Here is a 17,067-nt window from a genome sequence, read left to right on the forward strand (position 1 = left end):
AGGAACAATTTAGGGATCAAAAATGCAGCCAGGCCGATGAGGTCGTCTGTCTCCTTGTCATCTTGATGTTTGGGGTCATATCTTTGAGGTTCATCTGGGGAGAGAACAGAGGAACAGGACTCAGGCGGAGAGGGTTCTCCTGACCTGGTATGTTGGGTTAATGGGAGGATGGAAAAATGCCTAACAAGTCTCTCGGGTAGCCAGCAAGGGGCGTTAACCTGATCATAAACGCAAACGCAAGGGGAGCCGGAGCCCCAGATCAGGACAGGATCTGGTCCATGCCAGGAATTAGTGAGGGGATCCTTCCATCTGACAAGGGGATATGTGGAAGATGGCTGCGGGCGCCAAAAGTGCTCTGCGGCAGACTTGCCATGTTTATCCTCTTGGAGAAAATTTAGCATGAAGACAGCATGACTTACAAGAATGTGGGGGGTTGGAGGTTTGTGGGGAAGTGTGAAGCTCCGTAACTTTGAGATCATGTCTTTTAACGTTTGGTTGGCTTGCTCTCCGATGTCTTGTTCCTGGGGATTGTAGTCAATGACCATTATGTGTGTGATATTGAACATGGGGCAGAATTATTTAAATTTCTGCGAGGTGTAACCTGGGCCATTATCTGTTTTTATATTTGTAGGAGCTCCAAGGGAGGCCAAGGCAATGAGGACATGATTAATAACATCTTTAGTGGCCTCCCCAGTCTGGAAGGAGGCAAATATAAATCCTGAAAAAGTATCAACAATGACATGGAGATATTTAAGCTTCTTAAACTGAGGCATGTGTGTAACATCTATCTGCCAGAGGGCATTGGGGGTCAGGCCTCGAGGGTTGACCCGTAAATGTGGGGGGACAGGTAAGAAGGAGGAACAGCCGAAACAACTCTTGACTATCTTACGGGCCTGCTCACGAGTAATTTTGAACAAGGGAGTGTGCATTGAGATGATGAAGGGAATGGACACCTCTAGCTATAGAGACAGAGTTGAGGGATCAGAGATGAGCAAGGGCAGGGCTGCCGTCTTATTGCCCTGACTTAAAGGGCCAGGCATGCCCGAATGGGCCCAGAGGTGGCCAATAGAAAAGGGTGTAGCCTATCTCTAATGGCTGACTGAATCTGAGCAAAAAGAGTGGTGGCTGATGAGCTGGGCTTACTCAAGGGAGAGGTTTCTAAGAGAGGCACAGATCTCTTTATGAAAAGGCTGTCAGTATAGAGATTAAAGGGGGTCTCTCTAAACAGGCTAAAAGCCTGTAGCATTGCAAAAGCTCTACCAATTGCACTGAAAGGTAGGAAGTGGGGAAGGAGAGTGTGGTGACCCCATAAACAAGGGCAGCAACCCCTGAGGAGGGGCCATCAGTAAAGATGGTGAGGGGTGTTGGTAGGGAGAGCACGAGATGACTTGGGGAAATGTAAAGGGGTGCAGGTGAGCAAATCAATTGAGGGGATCATCGGGGTAATGATTATCTGTCTGTCCTGAGAAGGCTAAACATGCAACAGCCCACGAATCAGAGGGTTAGATGTCAAATGAGGCTCACAATCATAGTATTGTCTGGAGAGCTTTCATGCCTTAATCAACAGTTGGGTGACCAGATCAGGGTACCGAGCAATGATCTTAGTGGAAGACGTGGGAAGGACCCAGAGTAGGGGATAACCCTTTAAGCATCCAGAGGGGTCAGGCTGTCAAAAAGCTCCCAGTGGTCTAATAAGAGTGGCCAGGACTAGAAAAAATCAGAGGGAAGTCAGGGAGAATCTGGAAAGTTGCCTGGGAAGAGATAGAACACTCAATGACAGAAAGTGTTTGTTTGGCCTTTGTCATCAGCGTATGAGGGGACAATGGATGACTATCCCCCTGCAGGAGGGATACTAGGGAGTGAAGGGCCGGGGGAGGGGGGGGGTTAAGATATGGGCGGAGAAATTGAAGGTTGCCCAGAAAGTGTTGTAGGGAATGTAGAGGATCTGAATCTTAGGGGTAAAATTTGTTTTTCTCTGAGCTCACATTCGAGGTAAGAATAAGGCAACTGAAGTTGAATTTTTGGGGGGGCCACTTCAAGATTAAAATGGGACAGGGAGGTCTTAGAGACATAGAAGGCTTTGTTCATGGGAGGGCAGGCTAAAAGAAATCATCCATGTAGTGATGAATATAGGCCTGTGGCCACCGGGAATGGACAGGGTCGGTAGCACAAGCAACAAATTTTTGTGCCAGGGTAGTAGGACTGTTTGCCATGCCCTGGGGGAGAACTCACCAATGAAACCGTTGCATTGGGCCTCGAAAATTAACTTGGGGAGAATGAAAGCAAAGTAAGGGCAATCCTGAGGATGTAAGGGAATGGTAAAAAAGCAATCATTAAGATCAATAATAACTTTATAGAAATCATGAGAAATAGCGGAAGGAGAAGGAATTCCAGGCTATAGGGCTCCCATGGGTGTCATGACTTTATTAACGGCTCTGAGATCTTGAAGGAGCCTCCATTTTCCAGATTTTTTTCATTACAAAGATGGAAGTATTCCAGGGGGAATTTGAAGGGACAATTTTATCTGCCTGTAAAAGCTCCTGCACCAGCATGGTGGCAGCTGAGAGCATGGTGGCATCCGCAAGTTTTTCTGTTGTAAGAGGCCATTGGTCAATCCAGACAGGGAACTGGGTGTTTCAAGTAATTTTTTCGGCATGGTATAAGGGGGTGGTCTGGAGTGCAGGTTGAACAACGGCCTTTAAACTAAAGGGTGTCCCAACCCTAGCCAGGAGGGAGGGAACCGGTGAACGGCGTCCCTGGGAGTCTTTCCCAAGGCCCTGACCCAGGAGAAATCCCTGGGAAGGCATCTGTTTTGTAACTAGTTGGGGGAGCACATTATTACATTCATCTGAGACCTGGGTTCAATTCCCAGCATCCACATTGGCAGTTCCCAACTGTCTGTGACTCCAATTACAGGGCATCTGACACCCTCATACAGACATACATGCAGGTAAAACCCCAATTCCAGGGATCTGACACCCTCATACAGACATACATGCAGGCAAAAACCCCAATTCCAGGGATCTGACACCCTCATAAAGACAGATGTGCGGGTAAAACTCCAACATACAATTTAAAAAATCTTCAAAAAAAGAACAAGCCTTTTCAGAACTCAAAGCAGTTAGTAGCTCATTGAAATCCTGAATATGTATTTATGGTATGGTGAACATATTTTAATTTTATAAGCTCTGCAAATTGAACACATCCTTTGCCAAATTTCATTTCCTTCAGTGCCTTCTGGGTTACTTCCTTCAGGTAGTAGAGTTTGGTTATACAAAGAACAATTAAAACATTTCTTTATAATTTCCTTGACTTGCTGCCAAGTAACAGAAAAATCTTTCTTCAAACACTTGGGATTAACATGGTATTTCTTATGAAATTCCATGGCTTATAGTACATTGTCTACAGATAGATGATCAATTTCATCATTACCTTGTGTTAGAGGACCTGGTAGACCTATATAGGATCTGATGTGTGTTATATACAATGGATAATTTCTATTTCTGATTACTTGTTGTGGTTGAATAAGTAACAATATTAATTCTGAATCATCTGGAATAAGTTCAGTGATTTCAATATGTAAAACAGGCCTTTCTGCATATTGAGAGTCAGTAACTATATTAAGAGGTTCTGAAAAAAATCTAATAATACCATGAGAATAGCATATAATTCTGATTTTGAACTGAGTCATAAGCATTTTTATCAGGGGCTAGCAGAATCCAGCTCTACTGACTTTTGCCAAGGTTTAGGTCAGTTGCCTCAGTACAGCAAAAGGACAGAAAAATTCTAGTTTAAGAAGTATGAAACAAGTTCACACATATGGAGTTCAGATCATCTTCTTTACTCTTCTTGTTGTAAAGTTTCCAGCTTATATATACAGATTAGAACTTTCCCAAATCTGCAGTGGGTGAAGTTGGGACATTTAGTTCTCCTTATCAGGAAGGACTATGAGTCAAACAAGTTCGTATGTACAACCCCTATCTTGAAGGTCAAGAATGTGATCCATAAGAAGGACTCCTCTCTTGACCAAATGTCCTGCCAAATAGAAGATAATTTCAGGGAGCTGGCTTCTAAATTTATCTCAGGGATTGTGAAGTGGAGATTAGACTGTCGGAACTAAAGTTATTGACTGCATGACTAAATTTCTCACCAGAGGTTCCACAGAGCAGGGGGAAGCAACCCAATAAGCAAAAGAACAATGTGGGTGTTCAGTGTTCACAGTCCTTGTGGGACAAATAGATACAGTTATGAAGCATGCTCCAATATATATTCTATATATCAAAACTATATACTTAAATGAAAAGTCATCTGCCTGACCATCCACAGAGATATGTGCCCATAAAATTGAAATGCAATAATTACATATACACATCACATAGGATTACACACAACAATGCAAGTATTGGGGGGACACCAAGCTGCTTTAACAAAAGTGAACAACATCTTTCAGAGATGGTCCCGCAGAACTTGTCTAGACAGGATTAACCTCCATCAGATAGTCATTCCTCTGGTGGGTTGACACCCGAACACTAGTTGTCACCTGCTATAATTCTCATGGCCCCTGACAGGCTTTGAGCCACTTACTTATTTTTCTTAACTTAAAGCCTGCCTTTCCTAGTTTATTTGCATCAGTATAGAATGTGGGGACTCCATAAAATGGTGTTCCTCATACAATGTGAGGAAGGACCCAATCAGTTCCTTTTATAAACTGAAGTCTTTTGCTTTTGGGATATTTGTTGCTAATCTCCCAAGAAATTCCTGCAAGCTCTTTGCCAATGTTCATTTTCTTTCCATAATGAGGCAATTTCAACATTGGTAGAAGGTACTGCAATTTCTGCTGGGTCTATTCCTGCCAATTGATGAAGTCTCAGTTTTTCTTTCAGAATCAATTTATTTTTGTTACTGTATTTGTGTGCTAAAAATATCCATTCTAAGATATTATCTTCTTTGTTTGTAAGGGTTCCTGCAGGAGAATGGGTAGAAGGTGATATGACTAGGATACAATCAAGATCTGGATCCAAGAGACCCACATGTATACCCTGTCATTTCTTTTCTACCAAAACAAATTCTCTCTCAGTCTCAGTTGATAATAATCTTGGATGATTTAAGACCTTGTATGAAATAAATTACTTAGTTTTAGAGTTGTTAATCTAATTGTGAGCTATAGCCAGTTAATATCTCCTAGCAAATTTTGAAAATAATTAAGGGTTCATAATTGATCTCCTCTAATTTGTACTTCTATGGTTGAATTTTTGGTATACCTGTCTTATATCCTAGGTCATTAATAGAATCTCTTCTTTGTATTTTTTTTCAGAAACAATTTGTAATCCTAACAAGGCAAAATTCTCTTCATCAAACACCTTTTTCTAAGGTATCTGCATCTGAATGAGCCAGTAAAACATCATCTATATAATGGTAAATTATAGATCAAGGAAACATTTTGCCAATAATTTTAAAAGCTATTGAATAAAATATTGACACAAAGTGGGGCTGTTTAACGTTTCTTGTGGCAAGATCCTCTAACAGGTTGAGAATTATTATAAGTAGGTATCATGTAGGCATATTTTCTTTATCCTGTTCTTGTAAAGGTATAGTAAAAAATAGTCTTTTAAATCAATCACTTATGTAATAAGGGAGGCAAGGGAATTCTAGGTTGTAGAGAGCCCATTGACTGAATTACTTCCTTTATAGCTCTCAGATCTGTTGCCATTCTCCATTTTCCAGATTTCTTTTTTTTTAACCACAGTAATTAAACAATTCAATGACAACACAATAGCATACAGTATCCAGTATGTATTTTTATCTTTTTTAATTAATTTTTTATTTTAATTTTAAATAGCTTGTTTTACATGTCAATCCCAGTTCCCTCTCCCTCCCCTCCCCTGCACTCCCCCATCCCCCCCAGCCTCCCACCCTATTGCCAATTCCTTCCATATAGGGGATATCTAGAGTCTGTCATTTCACTCAGGGTAGGGTCCAGGCACTCCCCTAAGAGTCCAGGCTGAGAAAGAATCCCTCTTTGTGCTATGGGCACATGATAACTGTTTGTATTCCAGGGATAGACACTGATCCACTGCTCAGGGCCCCATAGGTTGCCCAGGCCTTCTCACTGACACTCACATTCGGGGGGGGGGGGGTCCAGATCAGTCCCCTGCTGGCCTCCCTGCTGTCAGTCTGGGGTCCAAGAGCATTCCCCTGTTCATATCAGCTGTCGCTGCTGGTTTTGCCAGCCCATTCTTTGCCAATTTGCTCATCACTCCTCTCTCTCTGTCACTGGGTTCCTTAGGTTCAGTTCAGTGCTTAATTGTGGGTGTTTGCCTCTGCTTCCATCAGTCACTGGATGAAGGCTCCTGGATGCTTATAGACATCAAGTTCATTATCAGGAATGGGCATTCGAGGTGGTCTCTCCACTATTGCTTAGCTTGCCAATTGGTGTCATCCCTTTAGATCACTAGAGGTCACTCTGGTGCCTGATCTGTCTTCTAACCTATGATTCCCTCTTCCCCCTATTCTACCCCCCCACTCAACCTTCCTGTTCCCCCATGACCTACTCTCTCTTCCTCTTCTCCCCCTCTCTTCTTCCCAGCTCCCACTCCCCCCACCCCTCGCCGTGTTCCCCATCCATTCAGAGGATCTTGTCTCAATCCTCTTCTCTTGGGTACCATGCATATATGCATATCTTTTAGGGTATTTCCCGTTTCCCAGACTCTCTATCAGTGGAAGTGCAGACTGGTACTATCCTGATCCATGTCTAAAATCCATATATGAGTGAGTACATACCATGTTTGTCTTTTTGCGATTGGGTTACCTCACTCAGGTTGGTTTCTTCCAGTGCTATCCATTTACCTGCGAATTTCAAGATTCCATTGTTTTTTCTGCTGAGTAATACTCCATTGTGTAAATGTACCACATTTTCTCTATCCACTGTTCAGTTGAGGGGCATCTAGGTTGCTTCCAGGTTCTGGCTATTACAAATAATGCTGCTATGAACATAGTGGAGCAGATGCCCCTGTTGTATAAATTTGCCTCATTTGGATATATGCCTAAGAATGGAATTGCTGGGTCTTGTTGTAGATTAATTCCCATTTTCCTGAGGAATCTCCATACTGATTTCCAAAGTGGCTGTACAAGTTGGCACTCCCACCAGCAGTGGAGGAGTGTCGCACCTGCTGTGCGGCCTGTATCCGAGAATGTAGCGAGGTGGTCGGGATAGATGACACAGAGACCAGTCGGTTGCTTTAAGAAAACTTTATGCTTCCCAAGTCAGCTTAGGAGGAGACCCCAGTCTGCTTAGGAGAGAGCTCTCAGGAGAAGTCTCCCTAAGAAAAAAAGAGCTTCCCTTTTTAAGGACTTCTGCCATCCATCTACATACCATTCTTTCCAGACTTCTCACCCTCCTGGCTGGTGGTTTAATCTCCGGCCCCAGAATCGGGGAGACACCGCAGGGGGGACAGGAAGAGGCATCTAGCCGTAGGGGGGTGTGAAAGGCATGGTATTTCAGTGAGCAAGCCCTTATCTGAGCCCTATCAAGAGCTTTAGCACTGAATTGTTTTCAGTAAACATTACACAACTGCCTGCTCCCAGGCCGAAGGGGAAGTGGGTTTCTGCTCAAGGTCTGGTGTCCCCACAATTCACCCCTTTTTATTTTTAAATGAGGCACTCCTGGCTTAGGTCAAGTAGGGTCACCCTCCCTGGCCCGTCTTTGGGGGACCTTGAACCCCTGTCTTAGGTGGGAGAGGGTCTTCCCCACAGGTTGCCCGTCTTTGGAGTAGCCCCACCCTTAGAATCATCTGTAATAAGGCTTTATGGCTATCGGGATTGCCATGGGCTAAGGCACTTTGAACTCAGCATGAAGCCAGAATGCCTACTGTCACTGTTACCATTCCTAGGACCCCCACTGACATAGCGCCTCTCTGTCACCTGCCCATCCCCCGATCTGGGCCTTAGCATTCTACCACCAGCCTTTCTTTGTTACAAGGGTGTCGCACCTGCTGATTTATGGTTATTTATGGTTACAATTTGACGGTCAAAACAGTGATAACGTTTACAATCATTTTAAGATCTACTTAGGAAAGCATTAGAGAGTGTACTTGCACAGATACATTAGGTACAATCATTGATGTTACACATGTAGCATTATAAAAAATATGAACAAGAGGCTTGTGCACTATTTACAGAGTACCAATTTGTTCCTGTGGTGATGTAGTCTGTCGATTTAATGTCAGTAGTATCAGCCGAACATGTAACCCGAGTCAAAGTCTTTTTGTCGCACCAGGACAAACCACATTTCTCCAGAAGAACACACTGGCATAGGTGTGATTCCAGAAACAGGAACTACCAAGTCTGATATTTCAAGTGACCATGTCCTGTTCAAATACTGAAAAGAGGCTTTTGCCACTCATCACAGTCCATACCAATGTCCAAATGTTTTAAATGGGTCCTTTTTCCCCCAAAGGGAAAAGCTGGCAAAATGAATTCTGTTGTTTTAAGGTGTATCAAAGGCTAGCTGCTAATCTTCCAGTTTTGTTGGCTTTGGGATGAAAACTCACGGGTCCAGGAGGTTGATGTAGCAAGCCTGATGAGAAACTGGAAATCTCGAACTGACTGTTTTATTTCTTTCTCGGGCTGTAGATTTGATGACATCAAGGGTCAGGAACACCGACTTAGGAGATCTCGAACTGGCTTGAGCAGGCTCCCACGGTCTCAGGTCCAGTTTTCTCTGCTCCATGCATCTCACCAAATGTTGTGACAGCTACTGAAGCTTTATTCTTTTCCTGTAAGAAAACACAAACATGCCCTCGACCCCAAATTAGGGTCTTCTCTACTGTCTAGTGTATGGATGTTTCCATTTGACCTGAGTAATAGTTGTTTAACTTTCATTACGTCAGAATCTGTCTGAAGCAGATTCCTCACTGGCATTTACATTTTAAAAATTTTTAAATGAGGAGTGGATTATTTAATGAATCATGTGGGGACTGGGGACATTACTCCCTCTTTTTTATTTTTAAATTTTGTATGAACTGTTGAAGTTGGACCACAACAGTAGAAGGATTTGTCTACCCTCCTTAGTCAACTATCTAGGTGAATTGGGATCACTATTTAAATTATTAGTAGATGTCCTTTAAAAGGGACATAACCATTAAGTACCTTTGAGAATCATTTAAGGATTGTAAACTATACTATGTCCCAAATAGTCCTTTTTTTTTTTTTAACCTGTAGCTCTCACTAGCTGACAAGGCCTCGTTTGCATCTGAACTGACAAGGCCTAATTTGCATCTACACAGACACCTTTGGGGGTGGGGGCCTGCCAAAGCGGCAGGACAGTTCCCTGAAAAAACCTCTCTCTCTCTCTCTCTCTCTCTCTCTCTCTCTCTCTCTCTCTCTCTCTCTCTCTCTCTCTCTGACTGGCTCTGAAGGCTTAACTTGAATTTTTTGTTAAAATATTAACCGACTGACTGGATGTTTCTTTTGGCTATATCTAAATCGATTTAGGTAGTTTTTAACTGTTTGAAGGGATTTAAGTATCCCTTTAATCATATCCAAGGCAGTTAGAACAGTTGCTTTTGTCAACATTCACGCATTTACATTCCACACTTCATACATACTGACGTGGCCACGTCCATACACACAGACCATGCATACATATCTCTCCTTTTGCCTAGGTTATGATTAGTTTGTTGAACTGAAACTTCTTTAACAGAACAACTCCAGTCAATCTTTTAATTAAAACTAAAGGTTGAAAAAGTCCTGTATGTCCCTCATCATTTCTTCATTAGAGAAGTTTTGAGCTACACTCAGGGGCTACAGCCATACCCACTCCTTGTAATTCTGTAGATGCAAAGTGGAAAGGCCAGGCTTTTGCCAAAAGTTTTTAGAGATGACTCACAAAATTCAATAATCTACCCTATATAAATGTAACCAAACATTTTTATTTTATATACCTTTGTCTTTTTCTTTACTGAATACTAATACCTCATTTATTAACTGTTACCAGTTTATTTAATTTACCCATCTTTAAATCTATCTTCCCATTGAGGATGATCCTCCAATCTACCCTCCAACTGAGGGCAACTTCTTATCTTAGGTTCCCTTTCTTTTTTGACCTTTGTTAGGTGAGGGCCTAGACATTTAATCCAATCCACCCTTCAACTGAGGGTTTAATCATGGAGATATTAAATATTTTTAATAAAGCAGAGATTCCCCTTTTAGGAGGGGGGAAACTCAGACTCTTGTGTTGGCAGCAATGTATTTATTAGTGCTATAAAGGCGATGAATGGGGAGCTGCAGTGACTAACTGGCATCAAAACGGTGGGAGGGGTTTTCCTCACCAGTGCCCATACTTCCCTTACCTGAGGGCAATGTTTGGATCATTTTTATCATGGCGAGCATTCCTAGTGTCAGGAGCAGAGTCGGGGTCAACATGCCTGATGCACCGTTCGGGGGCCCAAATCGGCTTCTCACTTCCTGGAGGGAAAACACAAACAGCCCCTCGGACCCTAGCTAGTAGGGGAGTGGGTGGCTGCCATTTTCCTGTAATCAAATCCTTCCATCTGACCCATCCCAAAGACTGGGAGAGTTTGTTCCAATGTCTCTCCATAGCAGACAAATTATTACTGTCTATGGTCAAAAAATTTAAAATATAAGGTATGGTGGATAACTGAATATTGGGGGAGGTCACATATTCCCCCTTTTTTTATTTTCTTAAAATATTGTTTGAGAGTGGCATGGGTGCACTCCACAATAGCCTGTCCTGTGGGGTTGTGAGGAATACCAAAAGAATGGACAATGTGATGTTCCCTGCAAAAGGTAGCAAAGCTATTGCTGGCATAGGCAGGGCCATTGTTCGTTTTTAGGGCATCAGGAACGCCCATGTAGGCAAAGGCCTGCAGGCAATGGGAAATAACATCTTTAATCTTCTCTCCTGAGTGGAGAGAGGCAAAAATCAGTTTAGAATACGTATCCACCGAAACATGCATATATTTTAATTTCCCTGCCTGTGGCAGGTGAGTTATATCCATTTGCCAAAGATGGTTAGCCCTGAGGCCCCGGGGATTTACCCCCTCATTGGGAGAATTATGATAAGGGGCACAGTCAGGGCACTGAGAGGTAATCTGTGTAGCCATGGATAGGGGGCACCCAGTATGAAATTTAATGGAGCAGGCATTTAGATGATATCGCTCATGGAGCTGGTGGGCAAGCTGCTCCTGAGTGTATAAGACCCTAGGGCGGGTCAAGGAGTCAGCAAATTGATTGCCCTGGGCAAGGGGTCCTGGAAGGTTAGTATGTGCACAAATAAATCCCACATAAGCAGGGTGGATGCGCTGCCAAATAAGATGTTGGAGCTGAACTAATAAGGAATGAATCTGAGAGGTTGGAAGAACATATGGAGAGGTTTCTAAAGGTCTGACAATGTTGGCAACATAGACACTATCAGTATATAAATTAAAGGGCTTCCCCTCAAACATTTGGAAGGCCATCAAACAGGCAAACAACTCTGCAGCTTGTGCTGACATTTTCCCTATGGGTACCCTCTTCTGCACCTGAGAAGAAACCACCACCGCGAAACCTTTGGAGGAACCATCTGTAAAGACTGAGCGAGCTCCAACTAGGGGGCTCTCCTTTAAAACCTTGGGAAAAATCACAGGATGTTGTTTAAAAAAAGACATCAAGGGGCTATTGGGATAAAGGTTATCAAACTTGGCACCTGTAGATGTAATAAACAGGGTCCACCCATCATGGAAGGTCTGTAGATATTCCATCTTCTCTTTATCATAAGGAAGAATAATTTTATCAGGACTCTTTCCAAAGGTTTGGATGCTAAACTTGTGTGCCTTCCATAACAATTGTAAAATCAGATTATAGTAGGGGGCCACTACCTTCTTAGGGGAGGCTGACAAATGTATCCAATAAATGGGGCCAGTCTGCCAAAACACAGCAGTGGGCGAAAAGCTAGATGAAAGTACAACCAGAACAAGAGGCTGTCCATAATCTATACGCCAAAGGTGGGCTTGCTCTATACTTTTTAACAACAATTGTAGGGCATTCCTGGCCTCTGGGGTAATCTGTCTAGGGGAAGTTGGAGCAGGATCCCCAGGAAGAATATCATAAAGGGGTTTAAGAGCTGCTGTTTCAATAGAAAGAGAAGGGCGAATCCACTGCACCTTTCCCAAAAATCTCTGCCAGTCATGAAGCGTTTTTAAATTTGAGCAATCAATTTGGAGTCTTTGGGGCCGGAGGCCAGTTTGTTGAATTTGATGACCCAAGTAAGTATAAGGGGGTCTCTTTTGGGTCTTTTCTGGAGCCAAAATAAATCCGTGGGCCTCCAGGAGCTCTTGTAGCTCTGCAAAGGCTATGTAGCATTGCCTCTCCTCGGCTGCAGCCAAAAGAACATCATCCATGTAGTGGATGATGTAAAGATCAGGGAACTTACGCCTGAGGGGATCTAAACAGGCAGCTACATAAATCTGGCATATAGTTGGACTGTTAGCCATCCCTTGGGGGAGCACCACCCATTGGAAGCGAAGTGCAGGCTCCCTAAAGTTAATTGCAGGAAGGCTAAATGCAAACCGAGGACTATCTTGAGAATGTAGGGAAATGGAAAAGAAGCAATCTTTTAAATCAATGACAATCAAATGCCAGTCTTTAGGAATGGCCACAGGTGAGGGCAAGCCAGGCTGGAGCCCCCATGGACTGCATGGTCGCATTTACGGCCCTCAGGTCTTGTAGTAACCTCCACTTTCCTGATGGTTTTTTAATTACAAATATGGGGGTATTCCAGGGGGACGTGGAGGGGACCAGATGGCCCACCTTCAATTGTTCTTGAACTAGCTGATGAGCCGCCTGGAGTTTTTCTGCTGGTAAGGGCCACTGTTCCACCCATACGGGATCATCTGATAGCCATGTGATAGGTATGGGGGCTGGCGGCGCAACAGTGACCCTCATTAAAAATGGTTAAAATCCTTCCTGTTCCCTGGGGCCCTGGTATTCAAAGGGGGAGATGCCACCGGGCAAGCCTCTCCCTGTTCTAGTTTATCTAGTCTCTTCCCATGACTCCAGCCCATCCCTTGCTGGGGGGCCCCGCTTTTGGACTTGGGTGCCTGGGTGGTGAGGACCACTCCCATTTCTCGTAGGAGGTCTCGTCCCCAGAGGTTGATAGGGAGGCCAGACAAAACATATGGTTGAAAAAACCCTGTGTGGCCCTCAGAATCTTGCCACTTTAGCATTCTGAGGCTCTTTTGTGGCACAGCCTGTCCTATTCCATGGAGGGTCACCTTCCCTTCCTGCTTGGCCCAGGCAGGGGGCCAGAATTTATCTGAGAGGACAGAAATGTCCGCGCCAGAATCTAAAACGCCTTTGAAGGACTTGCCTTCTATCTTTAATGTAAGCTGGGGGCGGTTCTCCATGGTGGCTACCCAAAATGCTGCTGGGCCAGTACTTCCAAAACCTTGGTTATCCCTTTTCTCTTTAATTTTTTGAGCCTCACAAGGAGCTGTAGGGAGGAGGAGTAACTGAGCAATCCGTTCTCCTGCTGGGATGGCAACAACTCCACTGTCCACTGATGTCATTATTTTAATCTCTCCCTCACTATCCTGGTCTATAACACCAGGGTGTACCTGGATGCCTCGAAGGATAGTACTGGACCGTCCCAAGAGTAGTCCAACTGTGCCTGGGGGCAATGGCCCATGTACCCCAGTGGGGAGGGCCTGGATCCCCATCTCGGGTGTTAGGACTGCCCAGGTGGAGGGACCGATGTCCAGTCCTGTACTGCCTGAAGTGGCTCTAAGGAGGTCTGAGATATGAAGGGGTTGCTCTGGGGGAGTAAACGAATCTTGCTGCTGTCCACAGCGGGGGTCATTGCCCCATATACATTGGTTTTGGGGCCCTGGGGCGGGGCCCTCTTCCAGTTTTTTGATTATTATTAGTAGGAAGGAAATTGCCCCCCAAGTCAGTTCTAGAGTAACAGTCAGTGGCCCAATGATATCCCCTTTGGCAGCGGGGGCATAAACCAGGTCTCTTGAGACTAGTAGTACTATTTTGAGGGCACTCTCTATGCAAGTGTCCCTCCCTACCGCAGCTGAAACATGTTTTTCTCCCTCCCTGATTAGATCTTTTTTCCCCCTTGGGGTCGAATAGTAGCAGCTAACACTTGGTCCTGGATGAAATTACCATCAATGTCTCTACAGATCCGGATGTAGTCATTTAGACTTTTGTTGCGGTGCGGGCAAAGAGCCTCCTTACAGTACTTATTTCCATTTTCAAAAGCCATCTGTTTGATAATTGGCATCGCAGGCCCAATGCCCCCAAATATTCTCTCTGTTACCTGACTGAGGCGGTCTACAAAGTCTTGGAAAGGTTCGGAGGGTCCTTGAAGGACTCTAGACAGGTGATCCCCTCCTTCCTTTGAAGGCAATGCTTTCCAAGCACCTTGGGCTGCTGCAGCCACTTGGGCATAGACTGCGATGTCATATTGCATTTGTTGTTGAGCAGTGGCATAGTGACCACTCCCAGTAAGCATCTCCACATTTCTCTGGGGCTGTCCGGCCTGTGCATTCCTTTGGGCTGTCTGGCTGCATCTTTCTTGAAACTCACCTCTCCAAATCAAATAATCTCCCCCGGACAAAGCTGCTCTGCAAAGCTGCTGCCAATCGCCAGGTGTCAAATTAAGAGGCACAAAAGATTCCATTAAGGAAAGTGTAAAGGGAGCCTGTACTCCATAATTTAGAGTTGCCTCTTTCAGTTGTTTCATATCTTTGAAACTTAAAGGGTCATGGCGCCTAATGACCCGCTCAGGGTTGTTTGGGTCTGGAACTTCCATTACTGGGGCCACCACCGGACAGCATTGGACCCCTCCTCTGGGTCTTCCCTCCAGGTCCAAGAAGGAGGAGTCCCTCATTTTAGAGTATGGAGGGTTTCTCTCCCTGTCCTGTCTTTTTTTAATTCGAGTCCTTTTTAGTGCCTTTTTAAGGGCCGAGACCTCAGCAAGTAACCGTTCCTTCTCAGACTCTGAGGAGTCAGAGTCTGGGTCTGAGCTATTTTCATTTTCTAGGTCTGACAGAGTAGGATATACCCGATTCTGACTGAAGTCCCTCCTTTTGGGTCGCGCCCCGAGATTTCTATTAACTCTTTTGTTGTTGCTAAGAGGCTCCTCCTCATCCTCACTAACAATGGAGCCTCTAGTTTCAGTCAGGGTTTCTCCAGATGATTCACTGTCACTCTCTGCCTCAGAACTCAGGGAGGCTTGAGTCTCAATCTCTTGTAACTCTGAAAAAGCCTCTTTTGTGGCCTGGACTACCTGGCGGTGGCTAGCCTTATCTGTCAAAAGTGCGCCCTTCACTAATCTCCATAAGGAGAATGTGGATGGGGGCAGGGACTCAGGTCCCTCTTTTCGTAAAAGTTGATGAAGATCATGGCGAACCTCCTTCCAATCTGGGATATTTAAGCTCCCCCCCGGTAATGAACCATGGACTGGCTCGTTCAATCGACTTTAGAAAGCCTTCTAAGGTTTTAGACTTTACTGTAGTCCCATGTCCTTCAAGTAACTTTTTAACTTGATACTGTAATTTAAGCTTCCCAGAACTATTCCCCATGGTTTCTTTTCTTTTCTTTTTTTTTCCCAATCTGTCCCTGGCCAGAAAAAGAGACGAACCCGCTCACTTACCTCGCTTTCACAATCTCGGTGGGATCCTCCAATTGTCGCACCTGCTGTGCGGCCTGCATCCGAGAATGTAGCGAGGTGGTCGGGATAGATGACACAGAGACCGGTTGGTTGCTTTAAGAAAACTTTATGCTTCCCAAGTCAGCTTAGGAGGAGACCCCAGTCTGCTTAGGAGAGAGCTCTCAGGAGAAGTTTCCCTAAGAAAAAAGAGCTTCCCTTTTTAAGGACTTCTGCCATCCATCTACATACCATTCTTTCCAGACTTCTCACCCTCCTGGCTGGTGGTTTAATCTCCGGCCCCAGAATTGGGGAGACACCGCAGGGGGGGACAGGAAGAGGCATCTAGCCGTAGGGGGTGTGAAAGGCATGGTATTTCAGTGAGCAAGCCCTTATCTGAGCCCTATCAAGAGCTTTAGCACTGAATTGTTTTCAGTAAACATTACACAGCTGCCTGCTCCCAGGCCGAAGGGGAAGTGGGTTTCTACTCAAGGCCTGGTGTCCCCACAGAGGAGTGTTCCCCTCTCTTCACATCCTCTCTAGCATAAATTGTCTTCGGTGTTTTTGATTCTAGCCATTCTGACAGGAGTAAGATGGTATCTCAGAGTTGTTTTGATTTGCATTTCCCTGATGGCTAAGGATGTTGAGCACTTTCTTAAGTGTCTCTTGGCCATTTTAGCCTCCTCTATTGAGAATTCTCTATTTAGTTCTGTACCCCACCTTTTAATTGGATCCTTTGGTGTTTTGGAGACTTGCTTCTTGAGTTCTTTGTAAATTTTGGAGATTAGCCCTCTGTCAGATGTCGGGTTAGTGAATATCTTTTCCCATTATGTGGACTGCCTTTTTGTCTTGTTGACTGTGTCCTTTGCCTTACAGAAGCTTTTTAGTTTCAGGAGGTCCCATTTGTTAATTGTCGATCTCAGTGTTTATACCACTGGTATTATGTTTAGGAAGTGGTCTCCTGAACCAACTCGTTGAAGAGTATCTCCCACTTTCTCTTCTAAAAGTTTCAGTGTGGCTGGATTTATGTTGAGATATTTGATCCATTTGGACTTAAGTTTTGTACAAGGCGATAAACATGGATCTATCTGCAGTCTTCTGCATACCAGTACCCAGTTATGCCACCACCATTTGTTGAAGATGCTTTCTTTTTTCCATTGTATAGTTTTAGCTTCTTTGTCAAAAATCAAGTGTTCATAGGTGTGTGGGTTAAAATCAGGGTTTTCAATTTGGTTCCATTGGTCTACCTGCCTATTTTTGTGCCAATAGCAAGCTGTTTTCAGGACTATAGCTCTATAATAGAGCTTGAAGTCAGATATGGTGATGCCTCCTGAAGTTCCATTATTGTATAGGGTTGTTTTGGCTACCTTGGGCCTTTTGTTTTTCCATATAAAGTTGATTAATGTTCTTTCCAG

Source organism: Mesocricetus auratus, unplaced genomic scaffold, assembly GCF_017639785.1.
Source record: "Mesocricetus auratus isolate SY011 unplaced genomic scaffold, BCM_Maur_2.0 Super-Scaffold_100029, whole genome shotgun sequence".
NCBI classification, from domain to species: Eukaryota; Metazoa; Chordata; class Mammalia; order Rodentia; family Cricetidae; genus Mesocricetus; species Mesocricetus auratus.